This window comes from Balaenoptera ricei, chromosome 11, assembly GCF_028023285.1.
Source record: "Balaenoptera ricei isolate mBalRic1 chromosome 11, mBalRic1.hap2, whole genome shotgun sequence".
Taxonomy (NCBI): domain Eukaryota; kingdom Metazoa; phylum Chordata; class Mammalia; order Artiodactyla; family Balaenopteridae; genus Balaenoptera; species Balaenoptera ricei.
The window spans coordinates 50593135-50620352 of NC_082649.1; the positions used below are offsets into that span (position 1 = coordinate 50593135).

The window sequence follows — 27218 nt, forward strand, 5'->3', positions numbered from 1 at the left end:
AAAAGGAGCAGAACAATAACAAAGAATAAAAAATAAAATAAGATTAGAACACTAACAGATATGATAGAAAAAATAAAAATACAGATGAAGCAACAACCAGAAGGTAAAAGAGAACCACAATAGCAAAAAAGAAGGAAAAAAAAGCCGGAAAAGGCCTTGGCTGTGGGGGGGCAGAGCTTATGCAGGGGTCGAGGCTTAGGTAGGGGAGAGGTTTTGGTGGGGGGCAGGGCCTATGCTTAGGACCCATGCAGCTAGAAAAGGCCCTGGGGGGTGGGAGCAGAGCTTAGGCTCAGCATGGCTGGAGGTTCCCTGAAGTGCCTCTGGCATTCGAGTGTGGATCATCAGGCCTAGGACCTCAGCAGCCTCCCTGGGCCCTGAGTGGTTGGCAGAAACACTCACTGCGCCTCCCCCCTGATCCTCCGATCCTGGAGGGTCCCTCCCCATTTGCCTCTATTCTTCTTATCCCCCTCCCTCCCATGCCCCTAGGACCCAAGGTGCCAGAGGGGGCCTCAGAGGGTGGAGGGACAGGCCCGGGAGCCCAGCAGGCTTCCTGGGGCCCAAGTGGGCAGGGGAAATGGTAGCTGCATTCCCCCTGATCCTCTGAACCCCCTCCCCTCCCCCAGCCACCCCTCAGGGGCACTGGCACCGTCTGGCCTCCACTTCTCCTCCCCACCTCTCTCCCCCCACATCCTACCCTGTCACTCAGGAGTTCCTCCTGTCCCCTTGGGTGTCAAGGCCCCCCACCAGCGTCTAGCAGGTGCCCTAGTTGTGGGGAGACGCGTATATATATATATATATATATATATATATATATATATATTTAGATTTATGTATCTAAATCACTGTGCTGTACACCTGAAACTAACACAGCATTGTAGATCAACTGTACTTCAATTAAAAAAAGGGATACCCAGTTCAGAGCGAGATCTGCCGGGTGAGGTCTGAACAGTGCAGTTGATAGCAGTTTATCACCAAGGCTGCTGTCCATTTGTGCAGGCTGCACACTGTGCAGTGGTGCCTGGCAAAGGTGGTGTAGGGAGGCCAAATTCCAGCCTGCACTCCCCCCACTAAACCCCCTGCCCAGGTTGTGTCTTCACAGAGGAGGGGCCTCCATTTTCTCACCATCACAAAGGCATGATACAGACCTGCCAGTACCAAGTAAATTACTCTGACCTCTTCTCACCTTGCCCACCTTCTAGACTCTGTGCATCATTAAAATACAGCCTAAGATTTCCTACCCTGTTTCAGCAAGTGTATCATTCATGCATCATTTTGACCTTGTGGCTACTGAAAGTCCCTGGGCCTTATTTATATGAGCTTCTGTTCAGCCAGGTTTCTGCTATTGTATCTGACATTGATATATGTCATTGAAAAGTATAAAAACTTTCTGCAACTTATACAGATTTTCTTCCACATTGATTTGAAGTTATTAATCAACACTCTTTAGGAATATTTTTGTCAGCCAGCTGATAATCCATCTCACTCCTAGTCCTTTCTCCATGTTCTTTAAAAGGGTACTTGAAACGGTAAAATCTTTTGCTGAGCTTGTTATTTTATGTCCCTGAATCAGCCAGATTTGGCAACCTTATCTAGGTAAGCAAATATTAATTCTTGGTAATCACATCTTCTTTTGAAGCAGCCACAATTTATTTAATATATGCTTTAGAATTTTTAATTATTTTAATGAAGTATCAATGATTTACACTGTTGTATTAATTTCTACTGTACAGCAAAGTGACTCAGTTATACATATATATACATTCTTTTTCATATTCTTTTCCATTATGGTTTATCACAGGGTATTGAATCTAGTTTCCAGTGCTATACAGTAGGACCTTGTTGTTTATCCATCCTATATATAATAGTTTGGGGTTAGTAGATACACATTAGAATTTAATTAAGGCATGATATAAAGCTCACCAATTTCTGGAGTCTGTTTTCTTTCCTCATTGATCATCCCCACTCCCTTTGTAAATCAGGACGTTTATTTCTCTCTGGATACCTGGCAGCTCTTCTATTCTTCTTAAATCTCCAGGGGGTATCTGTGAAGACAGCTGCACAGTCACTCATTTTGTCCACCTATTCCTCTTACCTCCTTTTCTGGAGCATTACAGCAACCAGAGTAAGAAGGCTGGAGAACCCTTGAGGGTGGGCCTGTGACCCTACATTCCCCAGAGATTCCCAAGAGAACAGGCATCGAGCTTGCTTCTCAGAGTCATTGGACAAGAGTCAAGGGACAAGCAACAGAAGGTGGTTTACTTCACCATAAATATTGGGCTTGGTCAAGATGATGACTTCTGAGATTTGTGAGGAGCCCACCTCTCCCCACCGACTGCTTCTGCTCTTTGGAGGGTCCCCAAGTGCTGACTCCATTTAAACACAGTGTTTTACTCCATGGGGAAGCTGAATGTCTCCTAGTCTCGGTATGTAAAAGGAGAATATCATTTGTACTGTGAGAACTTGAGATTAGAAAGTATTCATTCTCATATCTGAGAAGAACCAGCTCATTCATAGCTAGCCTATTAGTGTAAGAAATACCCCTTTCTGCTCACTCTCACCACATGAGAAAGTCCAACATCTTTATCTGCACAAGTTACTTAATAGTGACTAGAAAAACACAATTTTACCAGAGAGGAAGACTAAGTAGGTTGTACAGTAGGACATGCGAGACTTTGCTGCAATAACAAAAGACCCCCAAATTAAGTGGCTTAAAATAAGCTTAATTTTCCCCCACCTGCTATGTTCACTGAAGGCTGATCGGAGGGCTTTTCTCCACAGCATCATTGTTCATACTCTGAGGCTCAAGGTGGTAGAAAATCTTCTCTCTGAGCAGTGGTGATTGCTGGGACAGAGAGAAAGGAGTGTTATGAAGCATGACTATCCCTTAAAGCTCTGCTCTGAAGTTACACACAACACGTTCCTCAATTTAATGGCAGAAGCAAGTCACACAGAACTTCACGTGGGCAGGAAGTACAACCCACTATGTACTGAAAACGGAGAGGACTGAAATATGTGTGAACAGCCAAATTAAACAGTTGAAAAGGTTTTCCTATTGAGATAGAAGTAATAGAATTGACAGATGCAAACTTTATCAAAAAGGTAAGAAGATTTTTTTAAGTGATGCAATTAGAATCTCCAAATTCTAGAGGTAAGAAAAAAATGCTTTGCAAATTAGAAAAAAAATCAGCACACAATTTGAAAGAATAGTCTCTTCTGAAGACCAACTATAATTCCTAGGAGATCAAGTGTAATGATTATCTCACAACACAGAGCAAAAATACAAAGAAATGAATATACTGAGTGAAAATATGTGATGTAGAAGGCAGTTCCAAGACATTTAATTTGCAAATTAAAATTTTCTGGGGATGGGTGAAGGAACAGATAAAGGAGCAATAATAATTTTTTAAAAAGAAGAAGAAAAGTTCCTTAAGATAAAGAAAGACTTGAAGTTTGTTTGAAAAATATAATCCAGGTCCAGGCTGGTTTCATGAAAAAACAAAAGTATGGGTGTATATGTGTATATACATACATATGTGCAGACATGTATATATCCACAAATATTTATACACACATATAAATATATACACACATGTAAACACATCCATGAATACATGTGGGTGTGTACGTTTTGTATGTATAGTACTATGTATAAATAAAATCCACACATACACACAGGGCTGTGTGTATGTAGCAGAATGTATGGTATATATGTATAATCTCTATCTCCTGGTGAAATTCTGGAAGCACATGGAGACAGAAATTTTTCTAAGCTTCCAGAGAGAAAGAATATATTTCTTAGTTGGGAAGGAGAATCAGACCAGCACTAGCCTGCAACCACTGAAGCTAGAAAGCAGTGGGGTGTTGAGAGAGCATTGAGATTTCGCTCATCAACTAGAGAAAAGACATGCAAAGCCTCAGGCTGCCATCTATTCTTATGCTCTGTCTGTGAAAGTATTGGATGAACTAACATAACCAAATGAAAATTGAACCAGAATAGACATTTCAAGACGGAGAAGGACAGTGATGAACAGTGAATTTCACAATATATAGTTAAATACTTTCTTATCAAAATCACTCTATGAATGTGTTACTCGTTTTTTGACCAATTTATAAATGGGAAAACAGAGGTTTAGAGCAGATTAGCATTCACAATAGCCGAGTTGGAATCGAGATGAAGCAGTTTGAGGATAGAGCCATGGTCTTAGTTACCTGACAATGTGACTTTCCTTGAAGCCTGGATGTCTTAGTCTGTACTGGCTACTATAACAAAATACCACAGACTGCATGGCTCACAAAGAGCAGAATGTATTTCTTCTTGTTCTGGAGGCTGGAAGTCTGAGATTGGGGGTCAGCAGGGTCCAGTGAGGACCCTCCTCCAGCTGTGACTTCTCCTTGGTCCTCACATGGCAAAAGCCTCTTTTATAGACCTAGTCACCTCCCAAAGACTCCAGCTCCTCATGCCATCACACTGAGCATTAAGATTTCAACGTATGAACTTGGGGAGGATGCAAAACTTTCAGAACATAGCACCTGGGTGGGGGAGGGTACTGCTTAGGTGAAACAAGAAAACTAGGAGTTATAGAAGAAAGAGAGACACATTGGTAAACAAAAAGTGTTTGACAAAAGATACCAAAGACAGAATCTAAAGATCAAAAGTAGACTTGGAAAAAAGTATTTCTAACACAGGGCAGGACAAAAGTTAATGTAACTAATATGATTGCACCGAATGATATAAAACTAAAAAGTGGGCAAAGTATATGAACAGGCCGTTCACAGAAGAAAGAATGCAAACTGCCAATAACTTACAAAAATGTCACTCACCTCATTTGTAATCTGGGTGGCACAAATTAAAATAACATTGGAATAAAATTTTCCACCCTTTCGATTGGCTATGATTAAAATCAGGTGTACCATTCACCATATAACTGACGAGGACTCTGCTGTGTGTATCCTTTCATATGTTTATGGTCACAACATAAATTTATCTATTAAGGAAAACAAAATCTGGTAGCATGTATAAAAATTTAAAAATACACACCCAGTAAGCCCACTGGGAAACACAGTTCTATAGAAGTCACAGCTTATTACATCAAGACGTCAGTGTACTGGTGAATGTTTAACCAATGGCTCTCAAGAAAAAAAGAGAGGAAGAAAGGAAAAGAAGAATGAAAATCTCTCATTTGTAGCACTTGCCAGTTTCCATGCTGTAAATACTCCCACCATGGCCAAGTTCAAACTAGGAACATGCAGACTTGGGGAAAGATGCACACGATCCTACAGGGACGCTCTAGCACACTGCTGCTTCTAGACGTGTGCACAAGGACCTTGACTGCAATGTTGCTATGATCCCATAACTTTGTCTTCTGGATTCTCTTTGTATTGTTAGACTTGTTTTAAAAAAAACATTTAATACTTTTCTAGGTTTTGACATTCTTATAAAAATTGTTAAAGAATGAGATTTACTACTGTCACTGTTTGCATATGACATGATACTATACATAGAGAATCCTAAAGATGCTACCAGAAAACTACTAAAGCTAATCAATGAATTTGGTAAAGTAGCAGGATATAAAATTAATACACAGAAATCTCTTGCATTCCTATACACTAATGATGAAAAATCTGAAAGAGAAAATTGTGCCTATACAATGAAGCCTCCATAAAAACCTAAGAGGACAGGGTTTGGAGAGTTTCCAGGTTGGTGAACACGTGGAGGTTTGGGGAGAGTAACTCACCCAGAGAGGGATTGGAAGCTCTGAGCCCTTTCTCCATACCTCTCCCAGTCATCTCTTCTGTCGGGCTGTTTCTCAACTGTATCTTTTTATAAAAACCCAGTAATCTAGAGATGATGGATATTCACTAAACTTACTGTGGTCATCATTACATGATGTATAGGAGGCAGAAAGAGGAAAAAAGAACTCAAGATGCACAGGAGCTTCTATTGAAAGAGACTAGTAGATAAGGTCACCAAAGACCAGAAATAATGAGTTTTCCATTTAGAGTCAGGGAAGAGAGAAATGGGAAACTTAATTCTTACATCGCTTATGTGTGTATGTGTATGCTTCTTTGTGTGATTTTGTCTGTATAGGTTTGCTTTTACCATATGTCCAAGGGTTCTGTCTGTCCATTTTTTTTAGCATAGTTTTTAGTGCTTGTTATCATTGGTGGATATGTTTATTGGTTGGGTTGCTCTCTTCTTTTTTTTCTTTTTATTTAAAAATTTTTTATTTTAATAATATATTTTTTATTTTAATAACTATTTTATATTCTATTTTTCTTTCTTTTTTTTTTCTCTCCCTTTTCTTCTGAGCCGTGTGACTGACAGGGTCTTGGTGCCCTGGCCAGGTGTCAGGCCTGAGCCTCTGAGGTAGGAGAGCTAAATTCAGGACATTGGTCCACCAGAGACCTCCCAGCCCCTCGTAATATCAATCAGCAACAGCTCTCCCAGAAATCTCCATCTCAACGTTAAGACTCCGCTCCACTCAATGACCAGCAAGCTCCAGTGCTGGCCATCCCATGCCAAAACACTAGCAAGACAGAAACACAACCCCACCCATTAGCAGAGAGGCTGCCTAAATTCATAAGTTCACAGACACCCCAAAACACACCACCAGACACAGTCCAGCCTGCCAGAAAGACAAGATCCAGCCTCATCCACCAGAACACAGGCACCAGTCCCCTCCACCAGGAAGCCTACACAACCCACTGAACCAACCTTACCCACTGAGGGCAGACACCAAAAACAATGGGAACTATGAACCTTCAGCCTGTGAAATGGAGACCCCCAAACACAGTAAGTTAAGCAAAATGAGAAGACAGAGAAATACACAGCAGATGAACAAGCAAGGTAAAAACCCACCAGACAAAACAAATGAAGAGGAAATAGGCAGTCTATCTGAAAAAGAATTCAGAGTAATGATAGTAAAGATGATCCAAAATCTTGGAAATAGAATGGAGAAAATACAAGAAATGTTTAACAAGGACCTAGAAGAACGAAAGAGCAAACAAACAATGATGAACAACACAGTAAATGAAATTAAAATTTCTCTAGAAGGAATCGATAACAGAATAACAGAGGAAGAAGAAAGAATAAGTGACATGGAAGATAAAATAGTGGAAATAGTTACCATAGGGCATCATAAAGAAAAAAGAATGAAAAGTCTTGAGGATGGTCTCAGAGACCTCTGGGACAACATTAAACACACCAACATTCAAATTATAGGGGTCCCAGAAGAAGAAGAGAAAAAGAAAGTGACTAGGAAAATATTTGAAGAGGTTATAGTTGAAAACTTCCCTAATATGGGAAAGGAAAGAGTCAATCAAGTCCAGGAAGCGCAGAGAGTCCCATACAGGATAAATCGAATGAGAAACACGCCAAGACACATATTAATCAAGCTATCAAAAATTAAATACAAAGAAAAAAAATTAAAAGCAGCAAGGGAAAAGCAACAGATAACATACAAGGGAATCCCCATAAGGCTAACAGCTGATCTTTCAGCAGAAACTTGGTGAGCCAGAAGGGAGTGGCAGGACATATTTAAAGTGATGAAGGAGAAAAATCTACAACCAAGATTACTCTACCCGGCAAGGATCTCATTCAGATTTGACAGAGAAATTAAAAGCTTTCCAGACAAGAAAAAGCTAAGAGAATTCAGCAACACCAAACCAGCTTTAGCTTTACAACAAATGCTAAAGGAACTTCTCTAGGCAGGAAACAAAACAGAAGAAAAGACTTACAATAACAAACCCAAAACAATTAAGAAAATGGTAATAGGAACATACATATCGATAATTACCTTAAATGTAAATGGATTAAATGCTCCAACCAAAAGACATAGACTGGCTGAATGGATACAAAAATAAGACCCATATATATGCTGCCTACAAGAGACCCACTTCAGACCTAGGGACACATACAGACTGAAAGTGAGGGGATGGAAAAAGATATTCCATGCAAATGGAAATCAAAAGAAAGCTGGAGTAGCAATACTCATATCAGATAAAATAGACTTTAAAATAAAGGCTATTACAAGAGACAAAGAAGGACACTACGTAATGATGAAGGGATCAATCCAAGAAGAAGATATAACAATTGTAAATACCTATGCACCCAACATAGGAGCACCTCAATACATAAGGCAAATGCTAACAGCTATAAAAGAGGAAATTCACGGTAACACAATAATAGTAGGGGACTTTAACACTTTCACCAATGGACAGATCATCCAAAATGAAAATATATGAGGAAACACAAGCTTTAAATGACATATTAAGCAGGATGACTTAATTGATATTTATAGGACATTCCACCCAAAAACAACAGAATACAGTTTTTTTCTCAAGTGCTCAGGGAACATTCTCCAGGAGAGATCATATCTTGGGTCACAAATTAAGCTTTGGTAAATTTAAGAAAATTGAAATGTATCAAGTATCTTTTCCGACCACCATGCTATAAGACTACATATCAATTACAGGGGAAAAAATGTAAAAAATACAAACATATGGAGGCTAAACAATATGTTACTAAATAACCAAGAGACCACTGAAGAAATCAAATAGGAAATCAAAAAATACCTAGAAACAAATGACAATGAAAACACAATGACCCAAACCTATGGATGCAGCAAAACAGTTCTAAGAGGGAAGTTTATAGCAATAAAATCCTACCTCAAGAAACTAGAAAAATCTCCAGTAAACAACCTAATCTTACACCTAATGCAATTAGAGAAAGAAGAACAAAAAAACCCCCAAAGTTAGCAGAAGGAAAGAAATCATGAAGATCTGATCAGAAATAAATGAAAAAGAAATGAAAGAAACGATAGCAAAGATCAATAAAACGAAAAGCTTGTTCTTTGAGAAGATAAACAAAATTGATAAACCATTAGACAGACTCATCAAGAAAAAAAGGGAAAAAATTCAACTCAATAGAATTAGAAATGAAAAAAGAGAAGTTACAACTGACACTGCAGAAAAGCAAAGGAAATGCAAAGGATCATGAGAGATTACTACAATAATCTTTATTTTATATGCCAATAAAATGGACAACCTCGAAGAAATGGACAAATTCTTGGAAAGGTAACAATTTTCCAAGACCGAGCCAGGAAAAATTAGAAAAAATAAACAGACCTATCACAAGTAATGAAATTGAAACTGTAATTAAAAGATCTTCCAACAAACAAAAGTCCAGGACCAGATGGCTTCACGGGCGAATTCTATCAAACATTTAGAGAAGAGCCAACATCCATCCTTCTCAGACTCTTCCAAAAAATTGCAGAGGAAGGAGCACTCCCAAACTCACTCTACAAGGCTGCCATCACCCTGATACCAAAAGCAGACAAAGACATCACAAAAAAAGAAAATTACAGGCCAATATCACTGATGAATATAGACCTAAAAATCCTCAACCAAATCCTAGCAAACAGAATCCAGCAACACATGAAAAGGATCATACACCATGATCAAGTGGGATTTGTCCAAGGAATGCAAGGATTCTTCAATATACACAAATCAATCAATGTGATACACCATACTAATGAAGGATAAAAACCATATGATCATCTCAATTGATGCAGAAAAAGCTTTTGACAAAATTCAACACCAATTTATGATAAAAACCCTCCAGAAAGTAGGCATAGAGGGAACTTACCTCAACATAATAAAGGCCATATATGACAAACCCACAGCCAACATCGTTCTCAATGGTGAAAAACTGAAAGCATTTCCACTAAGATCAGCAATAAGACAAGGTTACACACTCTCACCACTATTATTCAACATAGTTTTGGAAGTTTTAGCCATGGCAATCAGAGAAGAAAAAGAAAGAAAATGGTACAAATCGGAAAATAAGAAGTAAAACTGTCACTGTTAGCAGATGACCTGATACTATACATAGAGAGTCCTAAAGATGCTATCAGAAACCTACTATAGCTAATCAATGAATTTGGTAAGGTCACAGGACACAAAATTAACGCACAGAAATCTCTTGCATTCTTATACACTAATGATGAAAAATCTGAAAGAGAAATTAAGGAAACATTCCCATTTACCATTGCAACAAACAGAATAAAATACCTAGGAATAAACCTGCCTAAGGAGACAAAAGACCTGTATGCAGAAAACTATAAGACACTGATGAAAGAAATTAAAGATGATACAGACAGATGGAGATATATATCATATTCTTGGATTGGAAAAATCAACATTGTGAAAATGACTAAACAACCCAAAGCAATCGACAGTTTCAATGCAATCCCTATCAAACTACCAATGGCATTTTTCACAGAACTAGAACAAAAAATTTCACAATTTGTATGAAAACACAAAAGACCCCGAATAGCCAAAGCAATCTTGAGAAAGAAAAACGGAGCTGGAGGAATCAGGCTCCCTTCCTTCAGACTATACTACAAAGCTACAATCATCAAGACAGTATGGTACTGACACAAAAACAGAAATATAGATCCACGGAACAGGGTAGAAAACCCAGAGATAACCTCATGCACATATGGTCACCTTATCTTTGAGAAAGGAGGCAAGAATATACAGTGGAGAAAAGACAGACTCTTCAATAAGTGGTGCTGGGAAAACTGGACAGCTACATGTAAAAGAATGAAGTTAGAACACTCCCTAACACCATACACAAAAATAAACTCAAAATGGATTAAAGACCTAAATGTAAGTCCAGACACTATAAAACTCTTAGAAGAAAACATAAGCAAAACACTCTGTGTCATAAATCACAGCAACATCCTATTTGACCCACCTCCTAGAGAAAGGGAAATAAAAACAAAAATAAACAAATGGGACCTAATGAATTTAAAAGCTTTTGCACAGCAAAGGAAACCATAAGATGAAAAGACAACCCTCAGAATGGGAGAAAATATTTGCAAATGAAGAAACTGACAAAGGATTAATTTTCAAAATTTACAAGCAGCTCATGCAGCTCAATATCAAAAAAACAAACGACCCAATCCAAAAATGGGAAGAAGACCTAAATAGACATTTCTCCAAAGAAGATATACAGATTGCCAACAAACAGATGAAAGAATGCTCAACATCACTAATCATTAGAGAAATACAAATCAAAACTACAATGAGGTATCACCTCATACCGTTCAGAATGGCCATCATCAAAAATCTACAAACAGTAATGCTAGAGAGGGTGTGGAGAAAAGGGAACCCTCTTGCACTGTTGGTGTGTATGTAAATTGATACAGCCTCTATGGAGAACAGTATGGAGGTTCCTTAAAAAACTAAAAATAGAACTACCATACGACCCAGCAGTCCCACTACTGGGCATATACCCTGAGAAAACCATAATTCAAAAAGAGTCATGTACCACAATGTTCATTGCAGCACTCTTTACTATAGCCAGGAAATGGAAGGAACCTAAGTGTCCATCGACAGCTGAATGGATAAAGAAGATGTGGCACATATATACAATGGAATATTACTCAGCCATAAAATGAAATGAAATTGAGTTATTTGTAGTGAGGTGGATGGACCTAGAGTCTGTCATACAGAGTGAAGTAAGTCAGAAAGATAAAAACAAATACCATATGCTAACACATATATATGGAATCTAAAAAAAAAAAAAGTTTCTGAAGAACCTAGGGACAGGACAGGAGTAAAGACACGGACTTAGAGAATGGACTTGAGGACATGGGGAGGGGGAAGGGTAAGCTGGGACGAAGTGATAGAGTGGCATGGACATATATACACTACCAAATGTAAAATAGATAGCTGGTGGGAAGCAACTGCGTTGCACAGGGAAACCAGCTTGGTGCTTTGTGACCACCTAGAGGGTTGGGATAGGGAGGGTGGCAGGGAGTCACAAGAGGGAGGGGATATGGGGATACATGTATACGTATAGCTGATTCACTTTGTTATACAGTAGAAAGTAACACAACAATGTAAAGCAATTATACTCCAATAAAGATGTTAAAAAAAAAAACCAGAATGAGTTTTACTGAGTATTCTACAATTACCCCATAAAGCCTTCAGCATTTTAGGATCTGATTTATTGGGCTCTGGTGTGTCAGACTCAGTCAAGTGCTTCATGACTATTTCCTCATCCTCTCTTAGACATTGTAAAGAAATCTGACAGCTCCATTAACTGAGCCATCTCCCTTTTTCATTTCTCAAGCCATGTTGTCCTGGTTCTTTGTTTTGTTCGATAAGTTCAGTATTTATGATTTTTCAGCCTCCTTAGCCTACTGGAAATGAGTGTCACTAGATATTGGAGTGTGTTCCTCAGTTTTACACCTATCTTTGCTTCTCAGCTCAGAAGCCCTGGGGCTGTGGTATAAGGCAGTGGTCCCCAAACTTTTTGGCACCAAGGGACCGGTTTCGTGGAAGACAGTTTTTCCATGGATGGAGGGGGTGTGGTTCAGGTCGTAATGCGAGCGGTGGGAAGCGGCAGATGAAGCTTCTCTCGGTCACCCGCCACTCACCTCCTGCTGTGCGGCCCAGTTCCTAACAGACCGCGGACTGGTAGCAGTCTGTGTCCTGGGGGTTGGGGACCCCTGGTGTATGGGACAGGCATTTCATTGTCCTTCACAGTCTGGTGATGAGGTAGTGTTTGCTGAGTGCCCACTATCTGTCTGTCTGAGTCAGTGTTGCCTATTTTAATATAAGCTCTTAGGAAAAAACAAATGTCAGAGGATCTAATATAGTTTGTTCCTATGGGCACTTAAATACTGTGTGTGCTTGTGTGTGGTGTATGTGTATAAAGAAAATATTTTATTTACACGTTTTTAATGGAAAAGTTCTGAAATAAGTTGGTACTTAAGTATTTAAGTAATTCCAAGTACTTTTAAAATAGTGTAGTATCTGTGAGCAGCAGCTATGGAGGGTTGTGGAGTAAACCTTAAAGTAACAGACAGAGTGACTCAATTTCATTGTAGAACTCTTTCTCACATTAGAAATAAACTATAAAAGGGTTCACAAAATTGGTCATATCTCTAGAGTGCCTGTTTTATCCTTTTTGCCAAAGCCATGCAAAGAAGAGAAACCAGGAAATCTGGAAAGGGAAAAAGGGAATATTCTGTGCTAAGTAGTCTGGCAGACAGGAGAGATGTATTCCTCTGTTAATTTCAATGTTAGAGAAAGTGAAAACTTAAATATGAAGAAAGGCCACGTGGAGTTAGACACTCATAATGCTGGGTAGATGATTTTTGAGCAAAGAGCCCCACCCAAAACACAGACACACATAGACACACACAGAGGTAAGAAACTTAGGCGTCAGGAGGTCCAATCAGGTTTATCTGTGATCACGCTTAGAGAGAGCAGTGACTGATAACAGTGTAAGGTTTGTAAACGGGGCACCTAATGTACTAGGTGTTTGAATTTCTTTGCTATTGCTCTGTGTATTGTTTGACTAAATATAAAGAAAGATAATTGTTTTAATAAGCAGGTCTATTTTATGGTAAAAAACCTTACCTAAGTGGAATTATTGTGCTATTTATATGTGTTTTAGCCTAGGAAACCATTGTTAAGCCACTACTGAATATCTAAATCATATCTGTATTTAGGAAGAAATAAATAACCTCATTCTGTAAAGCCATGCCTAGAAAATGACAGTAAATGTCATTGTCATTAGCTCTTACACTCTGATTAGGGACAGATAAACCTGCCAAAGGATCTTTGTCTTGAAATCTGTGGCCTAAACATTCCATTGTCTGAGCTCAGGAGACAGAGCTTAAATCTCTAAGGGATCTGGGATTATTCACTGAGTTACTCTTTGCTTCACCCACAAAAATGGACATACTCTTTGTCCGTTGCCAGATTCCCAAGGGGGTATAAAGAATGGAGTCTTTCCAGCTCTACAGAACATATATAAATAATCATTTTAATTGAACCCTCTCCTTGGGCAGATAGGCCCTGTGATATGACAGGTTCCTTCTCATCTCTATTGCCTTTAATGGAAATGCCTACTCCCATCTGTCGGGCTCATATGTTAGTATCTTCATGGGGTCCTCATGGATCTGCCAACCTGGAAAGATGTGATTTCTCACCAGCTTCGCATTCCGGTTGTGTAACAAACTCAGAAGGCCAGGCAGATCCATTTGGCTTTTCATGTTGCCCAACACAGTGATGAACTCACCCCACTTTCTCCAGTGAGAGCACCAAGAAGAATCTTCAAAGGTCGATGTGTTTTAAAATGATGACCAGACATGAATTTGGGCCTAATTCAATTCAACAAGTTACTACAAGGACACCTACTAAGTATAGGACATTCTAGTGAGTGTTTACTAGGTGGAATATTTCCGAATGCCGATAGTACTTGGTCTCTTTTCTCAAGGAGCTTAAAATGCAACTTAGCAGGTAACAGAATACATATTTAATACTAGTGAAAAGAAATTGTGGTGACTGAGACCAAATTGCCAAGGAGAGATTAACTTTGTCTGATAGAATCAGGGCTAAGTAGACAGAGAAGGTGATTGGAAGTAAGCCTTGAGGACTTAAATTTATGATTGTTGTTATTTCTGCAGCTTTAAAGCTAAGGGCCTACTTAGATATAGGTGACAATGGCCACCGAAGAGTGCCATTTGTTGGATGAATGGGCCTGAATGGGTAGGGTCAGTGTCTAACCCCGTGAGTGTTCACTAAGTCTTTAAACAAATGAGAAGCTTTAAACAAATGAGGAAGCAGAGGAGGGAATTTCCTGAGAGAAGAGTCTTCCCAGAGCCTGGTTAAATGGCGAGGCTGTGCGTGCTTCACACAGACTTTCTGAAGAGACTGATCTCCACGTGGTGGCCATGGAACCAGGGTGGGAACCTGAGAAAGAAGTGGGATTCTAGAACATCAGGTCCTAACAGGAGACAAGATGTGAAGAACAGACAAGAACAAAGGAAAGGAAGTGCAGATGAATGAGAGAAAGTAGCCAATAAACACATTTTAACAAATAGGGCCCCGTTTTTCGCCTTAGATTTGAAGGGAACTTTATGTTTGGGCAACTGTCGATTTTCCTGATACTTTACAATGCTGACTCTTACCTAGCATTCCAAATATTTTTATGCAGTTTTGCTTTCATAGAAGATAATGTTGGATTCCTGAGTGTTTTACCTTGACAGTGTGGATATCCATAAGCCCTGTTTAGACAAACAGTGGTTTGGGATAATTTTGTTTGTCTACCTAAGTATCATTCTTTCCCTGCAGACATCAGACAGTACTGTTGGTGGTCCTGAGGACCGTTGGTTTCAGAACTGTCAGATGAAAAGAGAACCGAATTCTAATTTTGTATAATAAACCAGAATGCAGGGCACTTCATACAGTAGTTTTTTAAAAAAGAAAATTAGTGGATCCTTTGGATTTTGTTGAAAAATATAAATTATCCTTTGGATTTTATATAAGAGAGAAAGTCGGTTAGTGTTTTTTCCTCCTGCCTCTTCCCAGTTTGTATAAATTAAGACAGGGTCACATCAATTTCATTAGTCATTAACAACAACAAAATAGCACCAGCCTACTGGTTAATATTGAATATATTGATGAAACCAATACAGAGAAAGCACTTTGTGATCCAAGAGTTTAGTAGGAACTAGAGCTTCATGGAAAAGTTTACTGGCCAGGAGTCAGGAAACCTAGCTCTCTATTTTGACTTTGCCACCCACCAGCAGGGACCAGACTACACTGCTTTTCTCTCTGGGTCTCTGTGTCCATGTTGGTAAAATTTAGTGTTTAAACACTTGTTTCTTGGTTATGAATATGTTTACATTGAAACCATTGCAATTTGACTCTTTCTACCTCTATAATTTTATCTATAGAGGAAACCTAGGAATTTGGTAACTTACAAGCCAAATCTGCCTGCTCGATGTTTCTTGTTTGCCAGCACGGGAATTACAAAAATTTATAGTTGCCAATATTTTAATACCAGGAAGCTTGCCATAAATAATCTAGATTTCTGACTTCTTTTGAAAAATGGAAAGATCTGGCATCCCCAGGCCTTAATCCCTCCGTGACAAGTGACCACTGGAATGGAAATCATGTGATATCAGGTTTCACATGCACCCACCCAGCCCTCTTCATTGTCTCTGTTACCTCCAGGGCCTTTGAGTTCATGTGAGTTTGTGACTTCTGGATTAAATTAAAGATTCCTTCTCCAAAATCAAGGCATTTACAGGTTTGCTGCATAGCACAGCGTGTGGGCTATTCCCCTGGCCTCCTCCTCAGGGCATCCATGGGAATGTGAGGCATAGTGGTGTGGTACCTCTTTTATGGGGCTTTTATAGACAGAGGATTTCTCCAGGGTCAGTGACATTTCAACTTCAGGAAGGTGAGAGGAGTTGTAATTGGCCCTGTCACTGTTTGGGTTTGATGCTGGCACCTCACGTCTCTTTCCCCTTTGTGATGATCTGGCAGATTCTTTGCAGTATTGACATCAGTGAGCTGCACATGTGGCTTTCTGGCGTTGACAATCTCCTTCCCAGCCTCTGTCTTTAATCAGCGGGTTACAGGTAGAAGTGGGAGAGGAGTAAATGAGAAACAGTGGAAGCTCTTCGGGAGGAGGCTGATTGGCACCATCCTTATCAGGGACACTTCTCTGGGACCTACCCTTGGAAGCCTGGGGGACGTCTAACCCCAGTTTGGAAGCACTGCAAGATAGCTCCTAGTACAGAAGACATGCAGATGGCCCAAAGCACATGAAAAGATGCTCAACATTGCTAATTATTAGAGAAATGCAAATAAAAACTATGATGAGATATCACCTCATACCAGTCAGAATGGCCATCATCAAAAAGTCTACAAAATGCTGGAAAGGGTGTGGAGAAAAGGGAACCCTACTACATTGTTGTTGAGAATGTAAATTGGTACAACCACTATGGAGAACAGTATGGAGGTTCCTTAGAAGACTAAAAATGGAGTTACCATATGACCCAGCAATCCCACTCCTGGGCATATACCCAGTGAAAAACATAATCTGAAAAGATGCATGCACCTCAATGTTCATTGCAGCACTATTAACAATAGCCAAGACATGGAAACAACCTAAATGTCCATCAACAGAGGAATGGATAAAGAAGATGTGGTACATATATGCAATGGAATATCACTCAGTCATAAAAAAGAATGAAATAATGCCATTTGCAGCAACATGGATGGACCTAGAGATGACCATTCTAAGTGAAGTAAGTCAGAAAGAGAAAGACAAATACCAAATAATATTGCTTATATGTGGAATCTAAAAAGATGATACAAATGAATTTATTTACAAAACAGAAACAGACTCACAGACTTAGAAAACAAACTTACAGTTACCAAGGGGGAAAGGTTGGGGGAGGAATAAATTATGAGGTTGGGATTAATATGTACACACTACTATATATAAAATAGATAATCAACAAGGACCTACTGTATAGCACAGAGGGGAAAAAAAGCTATGTCCTATTACAGTGAGCATCAGATTTTTTATTAGGAAATATAGTCACCTTAACTCAACATCCAGCACTCGACTAGGCATCATGAGACTTACAAAAGGAACATGCATAAGAAGGCTCAACCTTCAGGGAGTTTATACTCCAGTTGCTAAAGACAAGAATGTGTCTAAAACGTTCAAATAGGAGTTTGTCGTCTTCTTTGGGCCACTGACCATCAGCATCATAAAAACACTCCACACAATTAATAATCCCTTGCCCGTTCCTGATTCATAATACCCAGAGACTGTCAAGGACAGATGCAATATGAGGGTGAAGGAAAAGAATTGCTTTAGAGCTAAGGTGGGGAGATGTTAAACTGCTTTAGGATTGGAGACCAGGCAGAATTAGAATTGACTTCATTCAAATAAGCCTCGCTTTAGTATGCAGCTACTTTCAACATTAACAGGGCTACCAAGGGGCCATGTTTAAATGATAACTTTCTACAGTTTAAATAGCCAATGCTAAGTTCAGTGCAAACTTGGGCACAGTTTGGGATAGTAGGGAATATTTTTCACATGACTCTTAAGGAAGTGCCCAGTTCTTCCTTCCTTGTGGGTAAAGTCATTGGCAGCACGTGACATTATCCTCAGGCAGTGATGGCCCCGTAACATGCATGCAAAGAACCCGGAGAGTAAATAAGCTTGATGCAATGTGTTCCTTTTTTCCCTTTTGCCATGGTTCTCTTTAAGTTGACCTGCAGCTCTGAAGGTGACTAATGAAACATCCCACAGGCATTGTGTTTCTCACGTGTGAAAAGTTTAGTAGAGAATTTCTCCCATAAAGAGTGTGCAAAATCCTTGTGAATTGGCAAGATCATTTAGAGCTTCACTCTGAGACCACATGCCCTGGCTGTTGTGTGTGTTTTTGATGTATCTCGTGTATGATGGTTTGTTGGCTAAGTCAATTTATCTGGCTGTCAGAGGAAGCCTTTCTCTGCAGACAGGCTGCAGTTAGAGGAAGTTTGCTATGCGTCTTCACGTTGGGTGCGAAGAGGTCTCTGGTTGTCACATGCGTCCCTCCACACCCTTCTTAATTCTGGCTTCTTTCCAGCCATTGTGACAGCTGTTTATTGTTCGTTCCCAGATGAATTACCCATTGCTCTGTCTGCTTGTCACTGTTGTAGCTTCTTCAAGTTCCCATGTGATGGGGGAAAGAAAGCAAACCAGTCTGGGATCTGTAAAGGGCTGGACTCTCTATTCAAATTAGAATTATTTTTAGAAAGCTGCTATAGAATTTAAATTTTCTCATTTAGCAAGATTTATGTAAAACCATATGTTGGTGTGATTTCTCCAGATAAAGTCTTAGAAATGTTCTTTTAGGTTCCCAGAGCTGGGGCACGGTGCAACCTGTGGGCAGGATTCCCCGTGTGCCTGCAGGGATGCAAGACTCCCTGCAAGGGGCTGAGTGCAGGGATTTGAGTGGCCATTCACTTGTGGGGCACCAGATTCAACCAGGAAGGGCCGAAGGGCTGTGACAGTGACCTCTGCTAGCAGCCTAGCTGCAGATGCGAGTGATCTATTTAATCAATACCTTATCTGGATTGTCAATTGCAAAAGGCTTAGAAAATAATGCAACAAAATACTCAGTTCTGAAACAGAGTGTCATTTCACCTTTCTTTGATTTGATTTGGAAGGTCCTTTAGAATCAGCTCTGTGCTTTGTGACCACCTAGAGGGGTGGGATAGGGAGGGTGGGAGGGAGGGAGATGCAAGAGGGAAGAGATATGGGAACATATGTATATGTATAACTGATTCACTTTGTTATAAAGCAAAAACTAACACACCATTGTAAAGCAATTATACTCCAATAAAGATGTTAAAAAAAAAAATCTTTGCATCCTGGGGGAGCTGGTTAATAACGATTCCAGGTCTAGAATGGCTGATGAAACTTTATTTTATTTAGGAAGGGAAATAGTGGAGCCAGGAGAGGGTTGAGAGCCCCAGGCAAAGGGGGGTGTTTGTAGTCAGGGGTGTTAGTGCTCAGTCCTACCTACCTCTGATAATTGTCCCCCAATCTTCCCTTCTAGGGTATAAGATGGGTCAAGGTAGGGCCTCCTCTTTACCTGTTTTGGTCCCTCACCTATTAGCACTCAGTTTTGTGATGTACTTTGAGGTGCTTAATAAATCAGATGGCTAATGATTTTCAGCAAAAATGCCAGGATTTTCAGGGAAGGTCTCCTGGGGAAGGACCTGACTTTGTCTAGGCCCTCAGGCTCAGTTGACCTGGACAGGACTCTCACTCAGAAAGGGGCTGAGAGAGCACATCTGAGACTGCAGCATCTCCCGTCCTGCTGGCCTGGAGGGTGTGGAGGGCACCACCTGACCCTGCTGTCCTGACTTGTGCCCTGTCTCAGTGCCAGCATCCATTCTGGGCTTCCAGGCTCATCCTTCAAAGAGTTGAAAATAGCATCCCAGTTTCCTTCTCTTAGGAGCTTTCTCACCCTTGACAAGCCCATGGACCAAATAGACCTGACCTCTGTGGCCTCCTCTCTGTCGGCCCTGATTGAATATTCACTCTGCAGAGCGTCATGCCAGGCATGGTGTAAAATTATAGAAAAAGGACGTGATGCACTCTTGGCCTTTGAGCATCTTATCAACTTACAGGAGAGACAGAATCAGCACAATGCAAAATACATGAAAGCTCAAATATCAGCCAGATATATATCATTCATTATTTATAAATCCAATTAACATAGCCTGGGAACACATATTTATATATACACAGATCTATATGTTCATATATTTATATGTACACAGATCTATATGTTCATATATTTATATATACACAGATCTATAGGTACATATATTTATATATACACAGATCTATAGGTACACATATTTATATATACACAGATCTATAGGTACATATATTTATATATACACAGATCTATATGTACACATATTTATATATACACAGATCCATACGTTCATATATTTATATATACACAGATCTATAGGTACATATATTTATATATACACAGATCCATAGGTACCTATATAGATCTGCCAACTCTCTGGGGAGGGAGCATACAGACAACACGGTACCAGACGAGCCTGTTCCACAGCAGATCCACTTCAGAGGCACTGACCGCAGCCGCCCTGGCCCACTCCGCCAGCGCTGTCAGCCTCATCCTTTATAAATACAGAAGGACACCAGGCCGAATCCCCACTGCTCGCTGGTCACCCCACCTCCCCGACCCAGCTGAGATGCTGAAGGACACGCTGTCCCATCGCATCCCCGGCCAGTCTTGCTCTCGTCCTTCTGCGATGGTTCCTGTGGATGAATCAGGACTTCATGCCACAGATCAAGTGATGGTCTCACATCCACATGGGGCCAATCTATCTGCCAGCCCCGACGTGGCCTGCAGCCCAGGCAGTGAGTGAGTCCACGGGCGTCCTAACTGAGCAGCCACCACTCCTGAACCCTCACTCCAAACTGCCTCCTGCCTCCTGTCTGCTGCAGCTGGGAGCCTGGACCACCCTCCCTTGGCCGCCGGGCCACAAGCCCCCGAGGAACCTGCAGGAGAAAGCCTGTGGTCCTGGCTTCAGTGTCACCCCATCACTTCAGGTCTTCATAGATGGCAGTTCCCTCAGTCTTCCCTCCCACCACCCCCCTTCCAGGCCATGGCTCTCATCAGCACCGTAAATGTGGCAGAGGCTGCCAGGGTCCCGCCCTCATCCCTCAGGCCTTTCAGAGGCCAGCCTCCAACTGCCATTAGTTGCATTTCTTTGCATGAGTGTTTCCTCCAAAAACCACCTGAGCATGGCAGTCCAGGAATCTCTGGGTGTTACCTCTTCCTGAGGGGCATCCTCAGCCAGCAGCTGATGGAGCCCGGGGTAGTTTTGAGGTACATGAGTCTCAGCTGTTCTCCAGAGTCCCCATGGGCTCGAGCCCCAGTGTCCACGTCACCCACAGCTGGCCCAGCGACACCCCTCTACTGGTCGCTGCCCTTTCCCTGTCCTCCCACTGGTGTTTCCAATACACCCCCATCAACTATTAGCTCTCAAATCCTTCTCCTAGGGTTACTCCTGGGGAACTAAAACTTAGTAGAAAACTACCATTTTCCAGCTCCAGTCACTTCAGCCATTTCAGCAAATGCTTTAATTTTACGTACGTATAGATCTATGTGTGTGTATATATATATATATACACGTGTACATGTAGATCTGTGTATATGTAAACATGTGTACGTATAGATCTGTGTGTATATAAACGTGTACCTATAGATCTGTATAGGTACATATACAGATGTACCTATACATCTGTGTGTATGTATAAATATATGTGTATATATAAATAATATATGTATATATTTATAAATATGTCCATATATGGACATATATAAATATATGTCCACGGACACAGGTCGCTGGGCCCCAGGCTTTGGCTCACACCCCTGCAAGGAGTCCCCAGTGCTGATCTGCATTCATGGAGATGGGCTTTGATTACTCTCTCTAATCTGTCAAATTATATGATTTCATGTGCTTGACTTCTTTTTCTGTCCTGCATTTAGATGCTGGGCAGAGAGAATCTAGCATAGAGATGTCAGAATATGTTGATAATTTATTGATGTCTTTTATCTGGGAAAAAGTAGATGTGCTTGTACGTCCTTATGTGCAGGGTGACAGTTTATCCCTGGAAGAGGGAGAGGAAAGGGTGTCTCAGGCTGGGTTGGATTAGGAGACAGAAGCTACACAAGTTACTTTAGCAGGAGGAATTAGTAGGAAGACTTGTGCAGGGAGAAAAACATTTTCCTCAGCCCTCTTAGGGTCCCTGGCTGGGTCTGAAAATTAAAGGGACAAGAACAGATTAACAAGAGAAAGGCATACACATTTATTAATATATGTTTTACCTGACATGGAGCCTTCATAAGGAAATGAAGACCAGAAGAAACAGACCTGCGTATTTCTGTGCTGTGTGTGGTGAGGGGAGGGCCGTGGTGGAGGAATATGACAGGTTAGGAGTGTGAGGTCAGTGCAGTGACCTGGGGGAACTTAGCAAGGCCTGTGTGCTGGGATTCTTCTCTGCATCCCTTTGTCTTTGGAGATGAGGATGCTCCTTTTCTCTGGGTGTAGGGAGGGTACCTCTCACAGGAAGATGTTATGATCTGTTTCAGGGAGGAAGTGAGAGGGGAGGAGGGCAGAGTGAGCTTACTGCTGCTGCTGTTTTCTCAGACTCCTTCAGCTGCACATATTCAATATGCAAGGTGCCATATGCTGGCAGAACGTGTCCTGAACCCCATCCCTTGTTAACCAGTAGTGGACAATCCAAGAGGTGAGGTGGGAAACTGAGACTCCAGAGGGGTGATTGCAGGGAGCAGCTGTGCCTCTAGGGCTGGGGGACAGAGGGAGGACGTTAGCATGATGCAAACTTAAACACTTAGCCGGTGGGCCCTGCAGAGGGAAACCCAGACCCCCGAGGAGCGGGAGCTGGACAGCGGCTGTGCCGGGGTCTCTGAAGGAGGCGTGGAGAAACTGAGGCTGGGAGAACAGAGAAACTGCAGAGTCCTCAGTTGCTCTTCCTGGAGCCGGCTGCTGCTGCCATGCAGTTATACAAATCGCCATCATAGTAGCCTGGACACGAGAACTTTGTTCAGGGGGACTGACATTAAGGACCCTTATTTAGCTTGGGGAGGGGTGGTGATTAAGTTCTAAAGTCAGGGCATGAGGGGAAAACATATATAAGCACTAGAATCTCTTCCTAAAGGTAGAATCTTACTTTTTTATCTTTGTCCTCCCTTCCCCACTCTTCAGATGCTCTCAAATGCTGTATTACTTGATCACACTAACCCTAGAAATGGTATTACTGTGCCCCCTTAACCAAAAAGAGATCAGATGCACAGGATGGTGAACTAATGTGCTGTGGGCACAGCCAGTAAGTGGTAGAACCTGCATTTCAAAGTCAAGTGTGTCTGCCCCACAGCCTAGGCTCTGTAAATAGCACAGCCCCGCTGCCCCTGATGAAGGTTCTGCCCTGACTTCATGTCTAGGGCAAATCATGTTGACGCCAACATCAAACAAGGGCCCCTGTGAGGTCTGTAGATATGATAGACCCACACTCGCCAATCTGGCAGCCACTGGGCATGTGTGACTAAAGTTAAATTAATTAAAATTAAGTATAAGTTAAAATTCAGTTCCTTGAATGAGCCACTTTTCAAGAGCTTGGCAGCCATGGTGGCCAGTGATTCCTGAACCAGATGGCACAGAACGCTTCCGTCCTCTCAGGCTGTGCATCCACAGGCCGGTAACTTAACCTCTCTGTGCCTCAGTTGCTGCTTCTGTCAAATAGGGATAGTCAGGCAGCTCCTCATAGGGTTCAGAGGAGGGTTAGATAAGACACTCTTGGTAACATTCTTAGCGTGGTACCTGGCATGTTGTGTGTTCTTAGTATGCATTAGTTACCTAAAGGGGGAAACGGTATGTTAGCACTAACATTATGTGATTTTCTAAACACTCTACCATCTCCGTTTACCTCTGATACTTTTATTTGGGGAAGGTGGGAGGGAGTTTGAAGCAGAGGAAGAAGGTCTTGATAATCTGTATTTGGAGTGCTTCATGGAGTCAAGGAGTTGTATGTGAACTCACAAGACTGTTTTATTTCACATACATTTCTGTCGTTCATATCATGTACCAGGTTCTGATCTAAGAGCCTAACAAGTATTCCCTCATTTAATCTCCAAACAGGCCTATGTGGTAGGTATTGTATACCCTCATTTTTAATACCCTCCACATTTCTGTACCTTCCACATGTTATGACATCTTGGGAAGTCCTGCAGGAGTGGCGAAGGGAGGACAAAAGAATAAGATTCTATCTTTAAGAAGAGTAGAGAAACAAAAAACTTTAGAGGGTCTATTATCTCAGGCTCGGCATATTGTGTGCATTTTCTAATTGAATGCCTAGCCCTGTGAGAGAGGGGAGAGTCTCCCCAGTTTATAGACATGGAAACAAGCTACAGAGGTTTAATGACCAGCCCACCATCACACAGCTAGTTCAGTGTGAGAGCTGCAGTTCTAACCCAGGCCTGATTCCAAATCCCATACACTTTCCACCGCATCTTCATGGCGACTAGTAGGCAAGATAACACTTTTGCATGTTTAACACTAGCGTAAGGTAGAAATGAAAGATGTAGGTAAGCTGCCCTCGGAGTTAAGATGGGGAAGGGATGACCCCCAGCCAGGGGGGTCGTGAGAGTCTTCCTTGAAGGCATAGCATTTAAATGGATCTTGGAAGTGGGTTGGATATGGCTGGTGGGATTGGGGAAAGCAGATTTCTGGTGGAGGAAGGGGCACAATCAAAGACTCTGGTGAGATGAGGCCAAGGAGTGGGGGGTCTGTCTGGGTGGGAAGGAGTATTTTGCCACCCATACTGCTTAGAGTTGCCAGTGAGTGCATGGTCGTAGTGAAAAGCACACTGGCTCTTAGTTTTATTATTACTTTTAAATTCTCTACAGACAATGTGCCCTCTTTATTACGTGTGCCCAGGACAAACTACCCCCTCCAGCCCCTACCCACTGGCAGCTAGGTTTGTTTGGATAAGTGTCTCTGGAATGCCTTCCTCTCTCCGCCTTCCTGGTAGCTCTCCAAGTTCCGGGGGTTCTCAGCCCCATTCTTTCCGGTGTGCTCCTTACCTCGTGTTCTGGGGACACAGGTCCTGTGAAGGACAGAGGGGTGGCCCTGGGCTCTGGGGGAGGAGCGGCAGATGTGGAGCCAGGCGCCTGTCTCACTCCAGGTCTGGAGCTCTGCTGCCCTAGGCAGGGAGCCTGACTGTGACAGAAGCTTCCTTCAGGAGCCACACCAAAGGGTGTGGACCACTGGCCTGGGGGACACTCTTAGAGATTTGTCACCTGGTGGCAAATGGAGAGTTGGAAGCTGATTGAACTCACTAAAGAGAAGCCCAGGTGGTGGTTGACGCCCCTCCTGCCCTGCCTGTCCCCCTGCCCGCTGCCACCCCCGGCTAATATCCACTGCGTTTTGCTCTCTGTTATATAGTATCTCAGTGGCAGGACCCACTCGGGAGAGTTGGGGCGAGGCTGGCTGAGGTTCTCGAGGAGCTGAGTTTTGGGCTCAGGTGCCCGCCCGGCAGTGGAATGATGCTTCCCGACCTTTCAGACCTTTGAGACCTCTGCGCAGTCTTAGAAAGCACTTCAAGCCTCCCGTCGGCACCCGGCTGCCCCGGGGAACCCCAGGGACAGGCGTCAGGTAGAGTATCCTTTCTGAGTTTATTGTCTCCTGTCCTCCCTCCCCTCCTTTCCGTGTGTCTGTGTTGCTCTGTTGTGTCTCCCTCTCCTCAAGGTTCCATAGGCCAGTGATGCAGGGGAATTGATTTATGTTCTTGTCAACAGAGAGATCGTGGCCTGAGAGGTGATGGACACCCGGATGCACTCACGACAGCATCTCAAAGATTCCACGCCACTAGCTGCTCCCAAGCATGAAGCCACCTTCCTGGAGAGGCGGCAGGAAGCCAGCCTGGAGGAGGTGAGGAATGTCACTCTTCCCTCTGCCCTTGACTACATCGGCGTTTAGCTGTCAGTTGGTTTGGGCCCCAGCATGACAGGCCTTTTCCTGTGTGTCCTTCCACAGGTTCTACTTTTTATCTGGAGGATGGACCGTCTTCTCAGGTGTCCTGGATCTGCTGAAGGACCCTGATGAGGAGGAGGATGCTGGTCCCCAAGACAGAGCACAGCAGGTGGAACGGAGAAGCACCCAGAGCGGGACGCAAGCCCAGCACCCTTCAGCCTGGAGCACCCTGAGCTGCGGTTCCTGATTGGACTGTCTTTGCTTTGTCATCACCCAATTGACACCAGTTCTGGATGCTTTTGAATGGTTGGCTTTTTTTCCCCCCCTGTCTTTTCTTTTTTCTTCCTTGACCTTGGGGATTGTAAGAGAAGAACTGCTTTGGAAAATATAATTCTGTGGCTGAAATTAGCCTTGTTTATGAACCAATTCTGTCCCTAGGGATTTTTGAATTGTCATCCCAGATTATCTAGTAAATGGGGCTGCATGGTTTGATGTGTGTAGTACCTATCTTTAGATTAAAAATACATTTTCTTTCTTCCTTTTTTTCACATCTGGATCCAGGTAATGGCCCGAGTCCCATTTGCTTCGCTACTGAAGCAACGTCAGTGCGGCATCGCTTGGGGTTGAAATAAATCAAACAGATATTATACCCGGGCCTCTTGCATGCTATTTGAGGTGTATGATACTCCACAAAGAAACACAAACCTTGTAGGTGGAAATTTAATTCCTATCTGATCCTGCAGCTAGAATGGTGGAGAAATTATGGATATCAAAAGTGGCTTCAAATACTTTGAATGTAAACTAACCAGGAGTAAGTGGATGCTTCTCTAAGGTAGAGCAGGGACCAGAGATCACCTGCCCCGTCAACCGTGCCCCTTCTGGAGGAATCTGAGAACGAGACCCACTTCTGTGTTTGCGTTTGCGTAGACTGTGGCGTTTCTGACTTGTGTTCTGTAACTGTGCGTGCCTCGCAATAAAACACCTTCCACTGACTCAGCAGCAAGCTCTCTGTCCATTTCCTGCAGTCCTGTGTCCTCATTGGCTTTGCAGGAAAGTCCAGGGTAGGCATGTGAGTGGCTGCCCTGCCAGAGATCTCAGCTGGATGCAACGCTATTGGTCCTTCAGGAATGTCTGCACATGGGGTCAGCATGTGTGTCCACCTCTTCTGCTCTCCCTATTATAGTCACCTTCAGAACTTTCTAGTCAGGCGTTGCCCTGTGAGACCAGTGTGCTGCAGTCTGCCAGCATGCTCTAATTCTGGAGCCCCATTTATTTCTGTGAGACTTGAGGGC

The 27218-nt window shown here is 42.2% G+C and overlaps 1 long non-coding RNA gene across 1 annotated transcript in view; it reads left to right on the top strand.

Moving 5' to 3' along the window:
* The window catches only part of LOC132374067 (uncharacterized), a 207700-nt gene extending 181451 nt beyond the window's left edge, over positions 1 to 26249 (top strand). The window contains exons 2-4 of the long non-coding RNA XR_009505578.1: positions 25399 to 25608; positions 25752 to 25884; positions 25990 to 26249. This is a non-coding gene — a long non-coding RNA (uncharacterized LOC132374067). The remainder of the gene's footprint in view (positions 1 to 25398; positions 25609 to 25751; positions 25885 to 25989) is intronic.
* The last annotated feature ends 969 nt before the right edge of the window (positions 26250 to 27218 follow it).